The following is a 22647-nucleotide window of genomic DNA, read 5'->3' as shown; positions in this document are numbered from 1 at the left end:
AGACCCTGATGCTATGAAAGTTTGAAGGCAGGAGGAGAAGGGACGACAGAGGATGAGGTGGTTGGATGGCATCACTGACTCAATGGACATGAGTTTGAGTAAGCTCAGGCAGTCAGTGATGGACAGGGAAGCCTGGCATATAATATATACATTTTAGAAAACTTAATGAATGTTTGCTTAGCTAAAAAGTTTATGGCATTTTGGTTCCACTTGTTTGACTAAATACAAATAGAATATTAGATTTCTAAAAAAAAAAAAAAGAATATTAGATTTCTAATTTATATTCACTCAAAACTTTGATATAGTTCCCTTTCTTCTGGCATCTAGTATTACTGCTAAATGTAAAGAAAGCTTATCATTTTAGTGATTTTTTAAAAAATTGAATGAGGCTTGAAACTTTTAATCCAATTCTGAGAATATAAAGAAACAAAAAACAGGAGGCAGAGACATAAACTGACATTTACAATATGCATGTTCTGGATTGGGGGAGGTGCCTAACCCAGATCAGAGAGAGGCCGGATAAAAGTCTCAGAGGAGAAGACGGCTCACCTGTGCTCTGAAGCTCAGTGCTCTCCTGGAGGCGAGCTCCAGAGACGGAGGGAAGCTGCCAGGATGAGTCCAGAGAAGAGACTGCACATCTTCCCGGCACCCCGTGTCTAGAACCATAAGACACGGGGGCTACAGATAGTAGGATTCGTGGTACAGAATCAGAGGATTGCTTTCATGTCCACTGGAAGGCAGTGAAAGTGAAAGCTGCTCAGTCGTGTCCGACTCTTTGCGACCCCATGGACTATACAGTCCATGGAATTCTCCAGGCCAGAACACTGGAGTGGGTAGCCTTTCTCTTCTCCAGGGGATCTTCCCAACCCAGGGATCAAACCCAGGTCTCCCGCATTGCAGGCAGATTCTTTACTAGCTGAGCCACAAGGGAAGCCCAAGACTACTGGAGTGGGTAGCCTATCCCTTCTCCAGGGGATCTTCCTGACCCAGGAATCAAACCAGGACCTGCTGCATTGCAGGTGAATTCTTTACCACCTGAGCTATGAGAGAAGCCCCGCCATGCCCCTAGGCAGCATTGCAGGACCTGCAGCCCATTCCTCTGGAAATAATGTAATAGAGGCTTATAAGCTGGGAGGCCACGGTTCAGCCTGGCGACTTCAGGTACATGCTTTATCATTCACCCAGTAAGCAATGCCTCGTCCTATGCCCCAGTCTGCACTTTCCACTCACTGAATAAAAAGAATGTGGATTCTTCACTGGCTTAAGAGGATCGTTTAGCTTGGCTGATTGCTTGGGTTTTGGATGGAGGAGAGAGGATCATCAGATTTTAGAACTTGCATCAGAGTGCATGTTCAAGTCTAAGAAAAGCCCTTCACTTGTCTGGTTAAACAAGCTATGCCAGTTGCACATGTTATATAATTGCACTAAAACAGGCCAAAATTGGCTAGATGTTGGCATTTGTTGAAGAAAAAACTAAGCATTTTCACATTATAAAGGTGGGTAAAAGCAAATATCTGCGTTGGGTTAAAGAGGTTCATCAATTGGGGATTCTAAGAGAAGTGGTGAAGAAGTTAATTCTTCGAACTAAGGTCTTCCAAACATGCTTTCTTATAAAGCCAAGGGTGATGGCATATCTTGAAGGATTACAAAGAAAGTGCATTCTAGAAGGACATATTCCATTGGGAATCAAGGGGGAGCATTTGTTTTTGAAAATTGATAGGTTAATGACTTAAGTGTAGAAAGGGACCAGAGTACATTGTTCAGCCAGACAGAATCAAGAGGCTTTCTTGACCTTTATTTCTTTTTTTATTTTTGTTTCCCCTCAAACTAGCCCAGCTATGCCCCATAGTTAATCTTAGAGTCCACTCCAAATCCACAGACTCAGAACCCCAAATCAGACTGTACCTCCATCTGCCACTAGTTAAAATATTTTTATTAACATTTTCTTTTTAAAAAGTGTTCTTGAACAATGATTCTCTTCCAGACATGATACTTAGAAAGCAGCATCTTTATGACTTCAGTTCTGATGAAGCAGAAGCCCAATGATTACGTTTCCCTTCAAAATGAAGAGGCAAAAATTAACTGGGAGAAAAAGAAGTCTGTGTTTTCTTAAACAGTACTCAAAATGCGACTCTAAGAATCCAACATGTCTGGGTTGTCTTGCCCCTCCCCAGCATGGATCTTGCAAAGAAGACAGATGGAAAAGTCTCCTGGGTTTCAGGGACATCCATTTTAAGGGGATTTTACAAAACCGTAAAGTCCAAATCTGCTGACACGCCACGCATCATCTCGGAAGGGAGATTCAGAGCCAACAGCGGCCCACGAAACAGCCCCTCTCTGTATTCCTGTCGTGTGGTTGGGATGTTTCCTAGGACCTGTTCGTGATGCTCAGCGTCAGTGATGAAGTATTCCGTGGGGGAATCCCAGCTTCACACAGCGGAAACAAAATAAAGGATTCTATCTTTAAAACGAGGGTTTCTGTGGCTTTTTTTTTTTTTTTAACATCAAAGGAAGAAAACATCAATTATCCAAGGAAATGAACTGGAAAGTACAGCTTCACAGCTTCCAGGAGCCCAAGCTGTCCACAAGAGACAAGTCCACTCTGTTTCTCTGCAGCAAAGTGACCGTCCTTCCGTTGCAGTCACAGCCGACACACCAGTTTCATTACCCAGAGAATGAGCAGAACCATGAGCCCCGACCACAGGCCTTCCCAAGGCAGCCGGCCCCGGGGGCCCTGGGTAAGCTCTCCACGGGGACACTAGGAAATGAATCCTCCACACCAAACTGCTTCATCGCAGTCCCACTCCCACAAATGAGAAAGAAGAAAGTGGAAAGACCCGAGACCTGTTTCCTGATGAGTGCGCTAAAGAAAGATATTCCACTAAAAAGGATATTTCTGGGCTCCCGTTTACAGGTGACCCTCAGGGCGAGCAGCCAGGAAGAACGCTTCGGGAAAGCAGACACACGAGCGTCAGGAGCTGGTTTTGTGCCACATCTTCTGTGCCTGGGCTGAGCGTAACCTGCAGCCGCCTTGGTGATGGCTAACACGTGACTCCAGGAAGCCCTCCGTCAGGACAACGGGGACAAATAAAAGACGTTCAGAGGGATCTCATTTCAGGGAAGTGGTCAAAGGCCTCCATATCCATCTTTCTGGTCTAAAATATTTTCCTTACATTGGCTCAGCGTAGCGGACCAGTCTGGTTGTGAGGAACCTCTTTCTAGGTCAGTTGGCAGGGAAGACCCCAGGACCCCGAAGAATAAGGTGGGGCCTCTGATAGGGACCCTCCCCAAAGAGTGCTGGGCGCTGAATGTCTGACCACCCCAGCTGGCTGAGGTCAGGAGAAGGGACTGTACCTTCCAAATTCAGGGCAGTGGAACAGAGTTGGGGGTGGTCTGGGGTGTCTCTGTCACAAGGAGCAGCAGTGGTCGCCGCAGGACTGAAACATGGCAGGGGAGGGGCCCCTGTTCCCGGGCGGGTCTGACTGCGGACGGCTCAGCGGTGTGGACGAGAGGCGGGTTTGGGGCCACCTTTTTACTTTGTCATCTCAGCCTTGATGATAGTTCAGAGGAAACGGGAATTGAAACTGAAATACTCTCTGTTGTTCACCTTCATGGAAAGGAAGGGAGTTACCATTCCTTCCTTCCTCTTAACACAACCTGAAACAGAGGGAAAAAGCAGTCCCTGGACCAGAGATGGGGCTGAAAAGGATTCAGTGAGGCTGAGACTGTGTGAGGAGAGGATTCCTACTGCTTTCAAATACATGCGACTCTGTTAAAGAACTTCATAAGACCTCACGACGGAAGAGTGAAAAGGCAGGCCCCAGGCCCGAAGTAGACGGGTGCAATAGATAAGCCCAACAAAAGACTTGAAAATGAGAGTATATCCCCAAACTCCTTCCAGTCAGTAAGGAAAGACCATCAGGTTTTAAAAGATGAACATAAGACTTGAAGCAGCGCTTGATAAGGTATCCACATGACCAGTAAGCATATGAAAAGTTATTCAGCATCACAACCTAGACAGCGTATTAAAAAGCAGAGATATTACTTTGCCAACAAAGGTCCATCTAGTCAAGGCTATGGTTTTTCCAGTGGTCATGTATGGATGTGAGATTTCGACTATAGGGAAAGCTGAGCACCTAAGAATTGATGCTTTCAAAATGTGCTGTTGGAGAAGACTCTTGCGAGTCCCTTGGACTGCAAGGAGATCCAACCAGTCCATTCTAAAGGAGATCAGTCCTGGGTGTTCATTGGAAGGACTGATGCTGAAACTGAAGCTCCAATACTTTGGCCACATGATGCAAAGAATTGACTCATTGGAAAAGACCCTGATGCTGAGAAAGACTGAAGGTGGGAGGAGAAGGGGACGACAGAGGATGAGGTGGCTGGATGGCATCACCGACTCAATGAACATGAGTTTGAGCAAGCTCTGGGAGTTGGTGATGGACAGGGAGGCCTGGCGTGCTGCAGTCCATGGGGTTGCAAAGAGTCAGACGTGACTAAGCAACTGAACTGAACTGAACTCTTGACAGAAATCCAAGTGAAACCATGACTGAGACATTATCAAATACTCCTTCACGCATGTGCACGCATGCACACACACACACAAACAAGTCTATGATAACAGTGTTAAATGGGCTGCAAACCACTGGAATCCAGTGTCACTGAGACTGTCCATCATGCATACTCTTCACCTCCAACCTTGTACTTGGGATGTGGAGGAGAAGCATGAAGACAAACCTGGACCATCTCCCCCTCTTCTCAGGTTTCCATTGATGAGACCTGCGAATTCTCTCCCTTAAGGCGGCCAGCGCACACCAGAGCATCTCAGGCCAAGGAGCACAGTGCGTGAGTGCTCAGTTGCTTCAGTCCTCTCTGACTCTTTGCAACCCCCGGATTTCAGCCTGCCAGGCTCCTCTGTCCATGGGATTTCCCCGTCAAGAATACTGCTGTGGGTTGCCATTTCCTTCTCCAGGGGATCTTCCCTACTCAGGGATCGAATCCATGTCTCCTATGTTTCCTGCAATGGCAGGTGGATTCTTTACCACTGAGCCACCTGGGAACCCATACTCAAGTATAAAGCTTCTTAGACATGCAGATCCCTGGCCCTGGCCCCAAAGACTCTGGTTTATTCAGTGGGGAAGAAGCTCAGGTCTGTGCTTTTACCAAGAACTCCAGGAAGTTCTGATGGCCCACACAGCAAAAAACACAAGCTTAGACACCGACACTTCTGGCCATGGACAGGACTCAGTGCTAACTGGGTATTTCCAGGCAGGCTGACATGGCTTGCCTTCTCATTAAGGGGAGACACCAGTTTCAGATGGCATCCCCCAAAGTATGAGATCTCTGGTGAGTTCTTCAAGAGAGGACTACTCTGAAAACACCTGGATCAAGTGGTGTTTAATTCACTGGTGTTTAAATGGATCCCCTAGGATCTTCCTTTTTTTTGGCCTTGCCACGTGGCATGTGGGATCTTAGTTCCTTGACCAGGTTTGAACCTGTGCCCCTTGTAGAAGAAACTCAGTCTTAACTGCTGGACCACCGGGGAAGGTGGCTCAGACAGTAAAGAACCCGCCTTCAAGGCAGGAGACGTGGGTTTGACCCCTGGGTCAGGAAGATCCCCTGGAGAAGGAAATGGCAACCCACTCCAGTATTCTTACCAGGGAAATCCCATGAACAGAGGAGCCTGGTGGGCTACAGTCCATGGGGTCATAAAGAGTCGGACACGACTGAGCGGCTAACACTTTTACTTAGGATCCATTAGATTCCACCTTTCTCTGGAAACCAAGAAGCATGTAGGGTCCTTAATTCATCTGAGAAAACAGCCATTATGCATAGACTTCACTTCTGAGGTCATATGCTACTTACTACTGGGAAAATGAGGAAGCTCTGTGAAGTGCAGTGAGAGATTTTCTTTTCTTTTGTTTGTTTAAAGTTTTTGCTTTTTAAAAAATTATTTCTCATTGATGTGTAATTGATTTACAATGTTGTACTAATTTCTGCTGCACAGCAAAGTGACTCAGTTATACTTCCTTTTCATTACGGTTTATCTCAGGATATTGAATATGCAAACTATTACATACAGAATGGATAAACAATAAGGCCCTACTGTATAGCACAGGGAACTAGATTCAATATCCTGAGAGATTTTCCTCTAAAGAAATGATATTCAGGGGAATGTTTGCCAGTTTCTCTCTAGATAGAGGTCTTAAGGCCATGACACAGACTGACAAGAAACTGGAAACTCCAAATCAAAACTGGCACCTTGCCCCTGATTTGCATCAGCAAGCTGAGAATGAGTTGTCAGATGCAGCTTTCCCCTGCTTTCAATTATTTTATCAGGTAAACGGTGTTCTCTGGGGAAAATAAATAAAAACAAGGGACATTCATCAGTTCACATGTTAAGTTGCTTTTAAATGTTGATACACACACATATATATAATACGTATTTATATTTTAGGGACTTCCCAGGTGGCTCAGTGGTAAAGAATCCACCTGCCATTGCAGGAAACATAGGAAACATGGGTTCGATCCCTGAGTAGGGAAGATCCCCTGGAAAAGGAAATGGCAACCCACTCACTCCAGTATTCTTTGACGGGGAAGCCTCATGGACAGAGGAGCCTGGAGGGCTACAGTCCATGGGGTCGCAAAGAGCTGGGCACGACCGAGCACAGCACACATTTATGCACATAGAGAGAGAGAGACACAAGAAACAGAGAGAGAGCCGGAGGGGCAGGGACAGAGAGGAGAGACGCTGCCAATCCGGCCAGCAGTGGGGCATGCGTGTGCCACAAAGATGACCCTGAAGGGACGTTCAGACCAGGCGCTCCGTGGGGCGTGCATGTGCCACAAAGACGACCCTGAAGGGACGTTCAGACCAGGCGCTCCAGCAATGTTCCTGGGTTGCAGAGAAAACCAAGAAACCAAAGACAGATACATAAATACATACATAAATAACAAACCCCTTGCAAACATAACAGATGTATGTCATGTTCAAGTACGCGGCCATCCAGGAAACTTTAGTTCAGCTCCTCCGAACATAACAAATGGCTTTTTTGTTTTGCTTTGTCATTTGTTTCTCCCTAATGCAGACAAGAAAAATATTCTTGAAAAGCAGCTATTAATGGATAGTGACAAGTGGTTTCCTGTGGTCTAAGAAAAAGCCATCAATTACTGCCTTTTACACTCTTAAATTCCAGAGGCAGAGGAAGTTCAATAACGCTGCACTGGCTTCATGGTTATTGACTGAAGAAAAGGAATCGTAAGATAAAACTTTTTTTCCGTTTTAAATGAAGTTATAAATAATTTTAAAACTTGAAGAGTACAAAATTTCAGGGAATCTCCAAGCTTCCACTTGGCTCCCTATATTCCTGTGGACAAAACAGAAGGACAGAAATAGAACGTGGACTTTTCCCAGGAGGTCAGTAATCCAGCTCCTTGGAGACCCTTGCTTCCCTGGTGGCTCAGCTGGTAAAGAATCCACCTGCAATGCGGGAGACCTGGGTTCAGTCCCTGGATTGGGAAGATCTGCTGGAGAAGGGAAAGGCTGCCCACTCCAGTATTCTGGCCTGGAGAATCCCATGGACTGTATATGCCCTGGGGTCACAAAGAGTCCGACATGAGTGAGCAACTTGTTTTAGTTTTCAGCATGGAGACCCTGAATCAGGCACTTGCACTCCATACCCGACGCCCAGCTCCATTCCTGCTCTGGGGGCCTCCTGAAGATGCTTTCTGGGATCCAGACTCTAATTTCATGCAGACAGGGCAGAACCCAGGGGCTACAGTGAGCATCTTGGGGAGAAAGAGCTGGAATTTTAGAAAGTGACATTCAGAGATGGGCACTTAATTCTTCCCCTTCTTTCTTCCCATCACCACTGCTTCCATCGTCAGCTCCCAGGACTTTAGGCCCAACCTCCCACCTCCGTCTACACCTGCCTCTGTGTCTTCTCACGGCCCAAAGCTATCAATAACTGTAACAGCTTCAAACGTGGCCCCTCGCTGGGAATTTTAACCATAGCAGGAGAAAGCAAAGGCATTTCTATCTTTGGAATTTAAGGAGAAGGGAGAGGGGCAGAGGGAGAAAAGAGAAGGCTTGCAGGGGAGAGTGAAAAGCTGAAAGGAAGCCACCAAAGTGGAGGAGCACGAACGGGTGTCCACGTGGCTGTAGCTGCTCCTGTTCCGGAAGGAGCCGGGCCTCCCCCTCCAGGGATGTGCCCCCAGGCGCCTCCTGGAGGAGCGCTTGCCCACGCGGCCACAGCCTTCACTCCACCCTGGAGACTCCAATTTCTTCTTTGTCTTGGCACTTATCACCGCCTGAAATTGTGTCTTGTCTTTCTTTCCTTGTTTCTTATCTGTCTCCCTCACTGTCTATGAGGTAGAGTCTTTTGCTGGTTTACTGTCGACTCCCCAGTGGCTGGACCAGTACCTGGGACACAGTAGGTGCTCAGTAAATACTGAGTTCAGGAGTAAATGATGGAGCAGGTGGATGGGTGGAGTCTGGTTTCTGCAAGCCACCTGCCTCGATACCAGCTCCCAGGGAAGCACCTGCTGGGCCCAGAGGCCTGGAGCTGAGATAAACCACAGATCTGGTTTGCCCAGGGCTTTGGGGCTTCTTGGGAGGCAAGACCTTCAGTGCTAAAGCTGAGAAAGCCCTAAGCAAACTGGGGTACGTTGTCAGTCTAACTAGAGACTCCTAAAAGTCAGAGTTTACATGAGAGGAGCGTGAAGTCAGTGTTTACCCTTTCAAGGTCACCTCCGAGAGGAGCGTGAAGTCAGTGTTTACCCTTTCAAGGTCACCTCCGACTGGCTTGTTGCCTGACTGAAGGTCATTGCTCCTTTCAAGATCTGTGATGCCCACCTCTTCCTTGTGGTTTTCAGTCATCACTTCTGTTTTCATTGGTGCTGTGATGCTGCTGCTGCTGCTGCAAGTCGCTTCAGTCGTGTCCGACTCTGTGCGACCCCATAGACGGCAGCCCACCAGGCTCCCCCGTCCCTGGGATTCTCCAGGCAAGAACACTGGAGTGGGTTGCCATTTCCTTCTCCAATGCATGAAAGTGAAAAGTCAAAGTGAAGTCTCTCAGTCGTGTCCGACTCTTAGTGACCCCATGGACTGCAGCCTACCAGGCTCCTCCATCCATGGGATTTTCCAGACAAGAGCACTAGAGTGGGGTGCCATTGCCTTCTCCAGTGATGCTGCTAATCCTGAATAACCTCTAGCCAATATTTTTCCCCCACACCCACCACCCACACCTTAACTGTACTTTCAGAAATTAACCATTCCCGAATTATCTAAAGTTGTTGTTGTTCAGTCGCTAAGTCACGTCTGACTCTTTGCCACATCATGGACTGCAGCACCCCCGGCTTCCCTGTCCTTCACTATCTTCCAGAGTTTGCTCAAATTCATGTCCCTTGAGTCAGTGATGCTATCTAAGCATCTCGGCCTCTGCCACCCCCTTCTCCTCCTGCCTTCAATCTCTCCCAGCATCAGGATCTTTTCCAGTGAGTCGGCTCTTTGCATCAGGGGGCCAAAGTATTGGAGCTTCAGCTTCAGAATCAGTCCTTCCAATAAGTGTTCAGGGTTGATTTCCTTTAGGACTGACTGGTTTGATCTCCTTACAGAGAAGAGGAAGCCACTAATTTCCATTGGGACTCTGACATGAGGGGGGAAAAAGAAAGTATAAAAAATAAGCATTATGAGGAATCAATAATATGCAGAGAAAATGAACATCTATAAGCCTCAGTTTTCCATCTAAGAAACTAAGGCCAGCTCTCAGGGCTGTTATAAGAAGCAACTAAGAATATTTGCTTAGGGCTGTTTGTTAGCATATCAAAAGCACTCAGCAAATTTTTGCATTGTCATTTTAGGCATTGTTCTTCATAACAGGACCAACCAGGAAGAGGGAGATTTAAACTTCAACCATACACCAAGCACTGTTTTCTTTATTATTGTATGTTAGGGCTTTGAGTAATACCCTTAACAATCTCTATGTTTTGAGATTTAGTGGTTAAGTCTGATGTCTGTTTGGGGGCAGGTTAAGTGAAGGGTCTTCCCAGGTGACACTGGTGGGAAAGAATCTGCTTGTCAAGGCAAGAGAGGCTAGAAATTGAGGTTCAGTCCCTGGGTCAGGAAGATCCCCTGGAGAGGGGCATGGCAACCCACTCCAGTGTTCTTGCCTGGAAAATCCCATGGATGGAGGAGCCTGGCAGGCTACGGTCCGTGGGGTCGCAAATGAGTTGGACAAGACTGAGTGACTAAACAACAAGAAAATGGGAAGTGGTGGTTATTTGTGCATATCTTTGTAGATATGCAGGAACCACTCCCAACACACACACATACCTACACCAGAGGGATAAGGCTCACCTCCTTTTGGTACTAGGCTGCTGAAATACACAAGAAATCAATGGGCAACAAAATGGAAACAATTTTGAACTCAAGATAAATGTTCTCCTTTTTCCGATTTAATGGCGTGTGACCTATCTGCAGACCTTGCATGAAAAGGCACCACTAAGAACATCCCCAGGGGCTGCATAAGCAAGGAGTCTGCACATTAAGAGCAAGAAAGATTTCTTTTCTCATTAAAAGAAAAAAGGTACATTTAGATTTACAGTACCAAGGAAAGTGCCAGCAAGGAAATGAGAATTCCATAACGAAATAAGACAATTTAAGAAAGACAGAGCGTGGGCAGAGCACTCAGCTTATTCCAAAGCACATGAAAACACACACACTCACACAAATACACACACAACACATATACCACATATACACACATACACACGCACATACATATACACACACATACACATATACACACACACATATACACACATACACACACACATACATACACACACACATATGCACATACGCACACACACATATACAAACACGGAAATGCTGTGCACATAACTTTCTAAGAAAACTGAGAACAAAGAAGGAATATTCAGGAAAACAGTGACCACTTACGTTTCTAAGAGCAGGACCAAAATTAAATCCCTTTGTAGTGTATTAAATGGTGTGTGTGTGTGCATAGTTGGGTCCAGCTCGTTGCAATCCCATGGACTGTAGCCCACCAGGCTCCTCTGTCCATGGGATTCTCCAGGCAAGAATACTGCAGTGGGTTGCCATTTACTCCTCCAGGGAATCTTCCCAACCCAGGGATTGAACCCGTGTCTCCTGCACTGGCAAGCAGATTCTTTACCACTGTGCCACCGGGAAAGCCTTGTATTAAGTAGGATTTCCCCAAAATTCACACCTACTCAGAACCCCAGAGCGTGTCCTTATTTGGAAATGGGGTCTTTGCAGATGTAGTCAGTTCAGCATCTCAAGATGAAATCTTCCTGGACTTAGGTACCCAAACGGGAGAAAGGAGAGGGCGATTCGGACAAGGGGACACATAGACACACACGTTGACACACGGCCATGGGAAGGTGAAAGCAAAGATCAGAGCAGCTTCCAGGGAACAGGGAACTGCAAACCTCTGGAAGAAAAGTAGTGGAAACAGTCGCTCAGCCACGTCTGAGCCTTCGCCACCCCATGGACCACACCCGCCCGTGCGGCCCTGTCAACAACACCTTGCTCTCAGATTTCTAGCCTCCAGACTCGTGAGGAAACGTTCCTTTGTTGTCAGCTGCCCAGTTTGCAGCAGGCTGTTACAGCAGTTCTCGGAATCTGATACACGTGCTCACGTTCTTCCCCTAGTTTATACAGCAGGAGCTCAGTAAGTACTGCTTGCGGAACAAGTCATCTCAATGAATCTGCTCAGCACCACGATACACACACTGTGGTCTTGTCTCAAAGTGAAGACCCAGCACTGCACGCTTCCTGTTTTAAATTTTGCAACCGGGGTGTTTCACGTAGAATGAGCACGGAACTCAGAGTCCGGAACAGTCAGGCTGAGATTGACGCGCCTGCTAATCAGACCTGGCACTCTGTTTCCAAACCGCTCATTCCCGCAGAAGTCACCGAGTGATTAGCCCGACAGGAGACGGGTGCGAACACCACAGGGACGCATGTGTTACCCTCATCTGTGTCAAGCAGGGCCCTGTTAGGGCGCGCCAGGACCGATCTCGGCAATGGTGTCGGCGCAAGCGCAGGCCTTGGGTCAGCCAGCCAGCCATCCGGGGTAGAACCTAACAGCTTGGCACCCGTTCGCCGTTCTGTGTCAGAGCGGGGGAGGGCTGCCCGCACAAGGGAGGCAGGGGGTCTACTGAGAATGAGGCGTCTCCATTTCCTGAGGGGCTGGAGGGGGGCAAGGAGGAAGAGGAAGTGGACAAAGTGTGTGTCGCAACACCCAGGGCAGAGTGTCACCTGGAAGGAGTCGGTCAGCCTCGCTCTGCTTCGGGGCGCCCTGCCCGGGGAAGGGTCGGGATATCGTTCATCCCGAGTGTTGAGTGACACCGCGGAGGTTCTTCTCTTCTGTGTTTACTGCTGGTGAAGCTGTGGACTCTGCATCCGGGCTGCTCTTCCTGCTTCCTTTCCGACACCATGCTATTTGCTTCATCGCTCTGCAAGCCTGATTTGGGCACAGTTGTAGCTGATTCTTCTTCTTCTTCTCCACTCACCCCTCTGCTCTTGGCCCTCCTCCTGGGCTCCCAGGCATTTCCTCCCGTGGGTTGCATCAGCCAAGCCCTTCTTGCTGGAGCTTGTGTTTATGTTGGGGGGAGGATGCAGGGTGGGAGCAGGGAGAAGGCAGCTCAGGGTATTCACTCCCTCCCTGAGGGCCCGCCAGGCCTCTACTGGGCCACAGCTCAGTGTCTCTACAGTCACAGCTGCTCGATCACCTCTCCCGAGTCTAGGGCTCTGCAGGTCCTTCAGGCCTGGGGCTGGAAACTGCTTTCCGCTCATACATGAGCCCCTGAGCGCTAGCCGATACCTTTGGCTTCCTCAGCTCTGCGCCCACACCTGTAAACAGTGCTTCCCTTACACCCCTTTTCATTTAAACCTGGGAAACAGGTGCAAATACTAATCATGGTTTCCGTGTATAATACTCTGCCTAGCTATATGCATTAAACACACACGGCATCTCGTGTTATATGCAGAGTACAGCTTCAGAGTAAGACATCCTCAAGTCGGCAGGCATGGCAGTGATTGCTCTGTTTGTTTGGATCATTTAGTTTCTGTGTCCTTAATCTCGTGGTCCTGTCCGACTCTGTGACCACATGGACTGTAGCCCACCAGGCTCCTCTGTCCATGGGATTTTCCAGGCAAGAATACTGGAGTGGGTTGCCGTTTCCTTCTCCAGGGGGTTTTCCCAACCCAGGGATTGAACCTAGCTCTCCTGCATCACAGGCAGATTCTTTACCACTGTGCCACCTTGAAAGCCCTTAGTCTCTATGAGTCTCAGCTAATTCATCTGTGAAATGGGATCATACTGGCTACCTCATATGGTCATGATGGAGCCGAAATGAACTAACACTGCCCATTTCTGTATGGCTTTCCCCATCTCTTCACTTGGCTTCACACAAACACTCCAGACTCCACCTGGCCATCCTCTCTGCTCTGTCTGACCCTGCCTATTGTCTGACTTGGGTCCACAAGCTATCCTGGATATGTGGCCTTCACTAACCAGTCTGTTTTGGAGGCCAGTATTTGGGCCATGAGGGAGAGAGGTGGTTCCTGTCAAAGTGTTTTCCCAAGAGTTCACTCAAGCCTTACCACCTCCACATGGATGGACGTGCAATCTCCAAGGGGAGTGTCTCAGGCAGAGGGATGGGTGGAATGACCTGTCCTCTTTCCCCCGAAATTCCAGGGGCAGGGTCTCGTCTCCTAGGCAGGGTCTCTGACCCCCCACTCCCCATGTGGTCTCTGCTTTGCCCCGCCGGGTGTGAGATCCGCCTGAGAAAGTGATGACAATTAAGGTTCTTTGGCCTCCAGCCACCGGCCAGGGTGGGAGAGTTTGGAAGAGAGACTCTGGAGGAAGTCAGCGTGGGCACAGAACCAGCACCCTCCATCCCCTGCCTTGCCTGCGATGACTTGAGCGGAAACAGATCCACTTCTCAAGTTGATGAACAGGCAGCTGAACACCCAGCTGCTGGATGTTCCCGTCCCGACTGAATACCCTGCGTGACATGTCCGTGCGTGGCGGACCGAGGAGAGCACTGCTGTGGAAGACCTTGTCAGTCCCCCGGCCCCCAAGGATCATGCCTCGGTGGGCACAGCAATGTATATGAGGATCAGATTAGACTAAGCAGAGAGGTCCTAGAGTGAGTACAAAGCTGCATTTTAAAAGCAAGGGAAAAGTTGCAGACATCCACAGCATTTCCGAATTGAAGAGAAATTAATTCAGGAAATGTGGACAAAGAAAACAGAAGGGGAAGTACGCTTACTGAGACTTCACTTTTAAGGTTAATTCAGCAGAACACAAAGGAAGGGAACATTAACGTCTCTTTCATAAACTGTATAAACAGATGCATAAAAGGAGTGGAAGAATGAATCCAAACCGCTTTCTCACTAAAGGGTCTGTAAGGAGACGTGTGGCTTTCAACAATCCTGAAATAGTCAATAAAAGGTTTAGAAAGAGTTGCTACACTTACTTTGCTTAGAATTTAATTTTCAAATCCGATCCATTACATTTTTAAAAAACCCAGAGTTTACAGAAAGCAGATAAAATGGTGAGTAATAAAAACTGCAATTTGTGGAATGTTCGGCAAACGCCCCTCCTCCAGTCACTCTGCTCATCTTGACAGCTGGTCATGGGTGTTTGTGTCATCACCCAGGCTGACAATTAAGAGTCAAAATGACCAGATCCCCTGTGCCCTCTCAGCAGACAAATGTGAGGCTCTAGTTCATCAATAACATCTACCCTGACTTTTTTTTTCAGTTGTAAAAGCCAACAGGCCCACTCCCCAAAACAGAGGAAAAAAAATCACAAAGCAAATGAAATTAAAATAGTCAATAATTTCACATTCCAGAGATATTCTTTGTTAAAATCGGGGAAGTGCCTTTCCATATTTTTCTAGTTCATATATCAATCAAATAAAGAAGTTGTAAATATAAATTATATGTGAATATAAATAAGAAAGAATGTAAATAAGTATAAAGTTCTACAATCAGTTCAGTTCAGTTCAGATCAGATCAGTCGCTCAGTTGTGTCCGACTCTTTGTGACCCCATGAATCGCAGCACACCAGGCCTCCCTGTCCATCTCCAACTCCCAGAGTTCACTCAGATTCACATCCATCGAGTTGGTGATGCCATCCAGCCATCTCATCCTCTGTCGTCCCCTTCTCCTCCTGCCCCCAATCCCTCCCAGCATCAGACTCTTTTCCAATGAGTCAACTCTTCGCATGAGGTGGCCAAAGTACTGGAGTTTCAGCTTTAGCATCTACAATATGAATGCATTTTATTTCATGATATGACAACTATAGTTTATCAGTCTTCTGCGGAATCTTTTCAAAGTTTTCAGTTATAAATCAAAGCGTTCTAAATGTTTAAAATAAAAATTTAGTCTCCTAAATTTAACTAAAAAGGAAAGCCAAAACATTAGCTAACCAAATCCCATACCTGACTGCTACAAACTTTCCATGTTATTTTAGCCCCAGGACCTTTGTATATGCCATGCTCTTCCTCTGAAATGCTCCTTCCCTTCCATCCATCGTCCTACAAACCTCTGGCTTCTGGTGGAAGATGCTTAACTCCGCAGTCCCATGAGGGAGCCAGGACTTACGATTCATTCCCAGGAGGGAATAGCATGGGAAGCATAATTCCAAGACTCTCTCCCTTTTTGCTCAGTGCTCTGAAGAGGTGTCACGAAAGGCACAGATACTGTGAGAATATTAGGGAGCTCATCTTTCCCCAGTGGAAGGACTTAACGCAAAAGCCTCATGCTTTCCTGTGACTTCCCTCTTGTGGAACACCCTAATCTGAATACAGAAAGTCTCACAGTATCAATCTCTCAGTCAACAGATATTAATTAGGTATCTACTAACTGAAAACCGGGCTTCCCCAGAGGCTCAGCAGCAAAGAATCTGCCTGCAGTGTAGGAGATGGGGTTCGATCTCTGAGTCAGGAAGATTCCCTGGAGAAGGGAATGGCAATCCTCTCCAGTATTCTTGCCTGGGAAATCCCATGGACAGAGGAGTCTGGCGGGCTACAGTCCATGGAGCCACAGAGTCGGACATGATTTAGGAACGAAACCACAAAAAGTAAAAACTACCATGGAGGCCCCAACAGAGGAAAAGAAGCAAAACATTTAGTTGTCATCCAGAGGGATCTTATCAGCTGGTTGGGAACATAAGTAGATATATTTTTAAAAAATAGCTAAAATTTCCAAATAACAAATGAAAATTGTCCAACGATGTATAATAGACAGGGGAAGCTGAAGTAACTTGGAGGGTGAGTGGGATGGCTAGCCAAAGCTAGAAGAAGTAAAGAGAAATCAGTTTAAGAGCAGCATATCAAGACAGAATTTAGGGGCCAGATTCTGGAACTTTACTGTTCCAACGAGATCTTGAGACCCAAGCCAACTGTAAAAGGAAAGTCCTAGTCATGGAGGTAGAGCATCTTGACTTCTACAGAAACAGTAAGGGTGCCTTTGTCAATTAGCTGTTGGCTCTCCTCTGTGGATGACATTGCTCTGGAATAGTACAAATGTGACTCCTTGCGGCCATCTGGCATTTTCTGGCTAAGAACAGCTCCTGTGCTGAAAAGCAAAAATGGCAGCAGTTAAAATAGCACAGAGAAAACGGTGGCCCGTGTTTACTGACGTGTCTCTGCATGTAGACTGGAGGAGGAAATGGCAATCCACTCTAGTAGTCTTGCCGGGATAATCTCACGCACAGAGGAGCCTGGCAGGCTACCGTCCCTAAAGCTTCTGCCAATTAAGGAGATTATTCCAAAGCATCTCAACAGAGTGTTTTAGGGCGAGATGAAAGGTCTATAGCTCTCTCGAGAAAAAGAAACCCCATCGAAGTGCAAGGCAAGGCGTCAAAGAGCTAACTGCATCTTGGAGGAAAACAGTACCTGAAGCTCTGAACTTCCTTTCTCAACAAAATACCCACAGTCAAGGGTGTAGGTTGAATCCTGGTGGGAGAGCTAAGATCCCACATGCCTCAGGGCCAAAAAAACAAAACTGGAAACAGAAGCAAAATTGTAACAAATTTAGTAAAGACAAAAAAAAAAAGTGGTCCACTTAAAACAAATGCTTAAAATTTTTTAAAAAATAAGGAAAATGTCAACATTTGTGTAATGGATACACTGGCTTCTTATATTCTGGGCTCTCCAATTCTGCCACAGCCCAAAGAAGGCAACAGTAACGAGTGAGGCTCAGTTTACTGAATCCTAAATAAAATAGAGTTTTAGGGTCAAAATTTCGTTCATGGAAAGGAAATAAATACAGTAGAAGGTACACTTTTAAAAACAGAACATGGTAAGGTAGTCAGTGAGACTGAAGTCTTTCAATGAGATTAATAATGTGGGTTATTTTAACTGCTGGTGAGAAATGTTGAGGAGACGGTTGGGACCCTGGGTTTTGTCCACATCCCTTTCATTTGCTTGTTTCCTTTTAATTCTTCCTTTCTCCTTCCTTCCCTCTTTCCCTTCCTCCTTCCCTCTTTCCCTTCCTCCTTCCTTCCTTCCTCGGTTCTGCTTTCTTTCTAAACAAGATTCTATTCTTGTCTCTAGAATTCTCATGTTAAGCAGAAGAATGTAGATAAGAGATGAGTCAACTTTTAACAAGGAAATTCATTTTCAAAAACGCCATCCCGGGGTTGAGGACACGACTGGTGTGAGATGACTGATCAGAAGTGTGTGTGTTGGCCTCGTTGCCAGAGATTCCACTAAAATGACAGTGTTGGGGCGAGGAAAGCAATAAATCTGTAGCAGTGAAGAAACTGGGAAGGAAGGTCTTTTGTAGATGAAAGACTTCAACACATTTCTTGCATATGAAAGCAGATGGAAATGTGTTAGTGGATGATATAGAGCAGAGGAAGCCAAACCCCAGATGTGAGTTTGGGACCCTCAGGGGAGTGACTGCCAGTTGCCCTGCCTGGGTGCACTGACCATCTAGAGTAGGTTGTGAGGTCCCCCTTCCACGCAGGCTGTTAGTTCCGGAAGACGGAGGAAAAATAACCGGGGACTGTTCCGTAGAGGAAATGAACCAGCTGAAGAGGGATCTTGTTTGGACTCTTTTGAGTGTCGGCCTCCTTGTTCTGCATTTTTCAGAGGAGATGAAGTGGAACGCCCAACCCTAGGCTGGTCGTAAACAAAAGCTACCAGTGAGTTAGTCCTGAGCACTTACATGGAGTTCCTTGTCTGCTTTCTCATTCAGGAGACAAGCCTGTCCAAAAGGATGTCGATTCAAATCCAGAAGAAACTGATGCTGGACAATTATCATTATGAAACTAATTCCCACTTACCAGTGGGAACATACAAATATGATCACCAGACATTTGAGGGCAACACCCAGAAGGAAATTAAAAGGTCAAAACATATAAAGTCTCATGAGAACAGAAATAATTCAAGAACAGAAAATATTTTGAAGTATTTAATGAATATATTCAAAGATATTTGAGAAGATGTCTTATTCATAAAACACAATTAGTGCGATTGGAAAGGGAACAGCTAGAGAACAGGAAAAAATTCTTATGAATTAAAAATATAATACTTAAAATACAAAGTTTAATAGAAGGGATAAAATACAAAGCACCCAAACTCCCTTAATGTTTAAAGCAAATGGCAAAGAAATAGCTAATTTGAGGGAGATGATTTATAGATGATTAGTGGCAGAAGTTGTGGAAATCTACCAGTTAGCTAAGAGAAATTGCAGGGAAAAGGACTAGGGAATATGGATGGAGTTATTTTTTTTTTTTAAGAAACATTTCCTTGAACTGCAGAAAGGCAAATCCTCACATTTTGATAAGTCTATTGAGTTCTGAGCAGGATGAACTTGAAAATAGCTGCACGGCTAGCAGCAGATCCCCTTGAAATCTCAGAAAGCCAAGTCAACAGAAAAAAATCACAGAGGCTTCCAAAGGAAAATGCAACGGAACCACCCAAACTTTTCATTAGTCACATTAGATTCAGAAGATAATAAATCAATGCTCTAAAAGGAGCAAAAAAAAACCATTCTGAGCCCATAATTCTATACCCAGGCAAACTAGCAATGCATTTTGAAAGTAAAATAAAAATATTTTCAGACACACAAAGACCCGCTTTATATACCATTTTGTCTGTCTAAAGTCTTCTGAGTCTATTTTCCTATAAAATCAATAAGACCAAAAAGATAACATGGAGTCAGACTGGCCTTTCATCCAGGAGTTCAGTGAAGAGAAGCCCAAGGATGATGAAGGTACACAGGTCTGGAAAGCAGCAGGCCCAGATTAGGGCACCCTGAAACAATGAGAAAGAAAGAGAAGTCGCTCAGTCATGTCCGACTCTTTACAACCCCATGGACTGTAGCTGACCAGGCTCCTCCATCCATGGGATTTTCCAGACAAGAATACTGGAGTGGGTTGCCGTTTCCTTCTCCAGGGGATCTTCCCAATCCAGGGATCAAACCCGGGTGTCCCACACTGCAGGCAGACTCTTTACCATCTGAGCCAGCAGGGAAGCCCGGGGCATCATGGCAGGTACCTTATGGTAGGGGCAGAGGGAGGGAAGGGATTCCAAACACTAGTGACTACTGAAAAGCTGGATACCTATGAAGTTATGGTGAAGACCCAAGATTCTTTTTTAAGTAAGAAAAAAAGAACTCCAATTAGAAGCACCTGGTAGACATAAAGAAAAAAAGTCAAAAGTCCCAAACTGAGGGCAAGAAAAACGTGACTTCATTTTGAATGATAAGATGTAAGAACAGAAAAATCCATATGACCTTGAAGCTGGGAACATTCTGTTTCAAGTGCACAGAAAGCATGACACTGGACCTGCAGGGCAGAAAATGCAATCATTAGCTTTCCCCTCATCTCTGAAGTCAACATTTATACAGTCTTAATAATGTCAATGCTGCTTATTAGCTTTCCAGTTTTAGAATCCACCAAGAGATAAAGCACACAGATTTAATTCTGATTATAGAATAGAATTGAAATATCAGCTTGGACAAAGTAAAAACACAGCTGCAGCTGAGGGAAGATGGGAGGTAAAAGGGTGGTAAGAGGCAAAAGGAAGGGTCATTTCAGTTCAGTCACTCAGTCGTGTCTGACTCCTTGTGACCCCATGGACTGCAGCATGCCAGGCTTCCCTGTCCATCACCAGACTGACCCAGACTTGCCCGTGAGTGTCCAGGAGCCTCCAGCAGAGATGTGGGTCAGCGGTGGCCTGGTGCAGGGTCAGGGGCGTGGAGTGCAGTGTGTGCAAGGGACCTTTTGAAGGAAGTCTCCATTATCTTCATTACCTCCACCATAGTTTGGCCTTAGGTCAAACAACAGGGAGGGAACACAGTCCCACCCATCAATAGAAAATTGGATTAAAGATTTACTGAGCATGGCCCCGCCCATCAGAACAAGACCCAGTTTCCTCCTCAATCAGTCTCTCCCATCAGGAAGCTTCCATAAGCCTCTTATCCTTATCCATCAGAGGGAATGAAAACCACAGTCACTGAAAACTAATCAAACTGATCACATGGACCACAGCCTTGTCTAACTCAATGAAACTGTGAGCCATGCTGTGTAGGGCCACCCAAGACAGACGGGTGATGGTGGTGAGTTCTGACAAAATGTGGTCCACTGGAGAAGGGCGTGGCAAACGACTTCAGTATTCCTGCCTTGAGAACCCCATGAACAGTATGAAGAGGGAATGGTGGGAGTGCTGAATCAAGAGATAACATTGATGAGAGAGCTGGTGGTGGTTACCAGTGGCTGGGGTGGGGGCCGTATTGGTCAAAGGGTACAGACTCACTTATAAGATGAGTAAGTTCTGGGAGCCGGTGTGCGGCACAGGAGCTGTGATTAGTACTTGTTGTGGTTCACTCATTCAGTCGTGTCTGACTCTTTGCGACCTCATGGACTGTAGCCTGCCAGGCTCCTCTGTCCACGGATTTCCCAGGCAAGGATCCTGGAGTGGGTTGCCATTTCCTTCTCCAGGGCATTTTCACAACCCAGGGATCAAACCCGGGTCTCCTGCATTGCAGGTGGATTCTTTCACCATCTGAGCTACTAAGAAAAACCCTTAAAACATCCATCTTTTTAAAAGTCTTTATTGAATTTGTTACAATATTGCTTCTGGTTTGTGTTTTGGTGTTCTGGCTGTGCGGCTTGTGGGATCTTAGGTCCCTGACCAGGGGTCAGACTGACACCCCCTGCATTGGAAGGCAAAGTCTTAACCCCTGGGCCACCAGGGAAGTCCCTCGATTTTATTTCACATATGCATGTGTCATTTGGATGAAGAACTTAACTCATAATGTTAAACCTCACCCTTGATATAAATTCACTTCAACGATGATATAAATTCAAAAGTACCCAAAACCCTACCAGTGTTAACTGCCACAGACAAATTCCTACTTAAAAAAAAAAGTTTTCTTATAATTAAACATTACCCAAATGCAAGCTGGTATTGAACTTATCAGAAACCTTCTCTTCTCCCATAAATGCCGATTTTCTTTTATTTCAGGAGAAGAATTTTGCATATCCTGTTGTCCTGAAGGAAATACAGGTGAGTGTAGGGCATCCCGGCAAATGGTGCTGAAGCTGGGAAGGTTCTTTCGTGAGTCAGCAGCTTATTAAAGTAGCATGAGCCCCTGACCTACAAGAACAGGGCGGTGAGCCCAGCAAGCTCTTGCTCCTTGGAAAGCTGTCTCCCAGCTTCAAAAGCAGTGCAGACCACTTCCTGCTTCCTGCATCTTCCCTGATACGTTTCCAAAGAGTCTATCTGGAAACCAAACTGATGCTGTCCGAGTTTTCTTCCCATTTTTCTGCTTTGCTGTGCATTAGAGCTGTTAAAAAAGTCATAGCTAGATTTCTCATGAGCCATCACTACCCAGGCAACTTTTCCTCCTTTCTTTCCTTTATTCATTTATTCAGCCAAGTTACTGAGCCCCTGCTGTGTGCCAGACAGTGTGCTAAGTCCTGGGAACGCAGCAATGAGCAGTACACATTGACCTCCTGTGAGCACTGCAGTTGTGCAGGACACCCCCGTGGTTACGCCTAAGACCGCAAGATGGAGACACGTGCGTTTAAGACCCACACTGTCGCTAATGAGCTGACTGACTTTTAAACCGCTTACCTCACTTTTTGTTCTTCGGTGTCCTTGTTCTGAAATGGGAATATTATTTATCTCAAGGGATTGTTGTGAGGATTAGATGACACAGATATAAACAGTTGGTGCGCATCATTTCAGCGAGGGGCAGGAACTGTCTGTTAGGACAGAGTTCTACAGCAGTGAGCACAAGAACAGGTCGTAAACAGGATCCGCAGGGACCACCTGTTTTGGTCTGAGTGAGTCAAAGAAGGCATCCCAGAGGAAGCAGGATGTAAGAGAAGGCTGGATACATGAGGATGACTATTAGGCAAGAAACGCGAGGAGAATGTTCCAGCTGGAGAGAATAGGGCCCAGAGGGTTTCTTAAAATATGAAGCTTTCAATTACAGTCATCGTGGTTACACATGGGCCACGAGTCAAAGACTAGCCAGAAAAAGACGCAGGAACCGAATCAGAGACCTGTGGACACGCTAAAGGTTTATCTTTCTTCTAAGAGCCATGGGGAACCATGAAAGGGCACTCA

Source organism: Bos taurus, chromosome 23, assembly GCF_002263795.3.
Source record: "Bos taurus isolate L1 Dominette 01449 registration number 42190680 breed Hereford chromosome 23, ARS-UCD2.0, whole genome shotgun sequence".
Classification (NCBI taxonomy): domain Eukaryota; kingdom Metazoa; phylum Chordata; class Mammalia; order Artiodactyla; family Bovidae; genus Bos; species Bos taurus.
Note: the sequence above shows the minus strand (reverse complement) of the source record.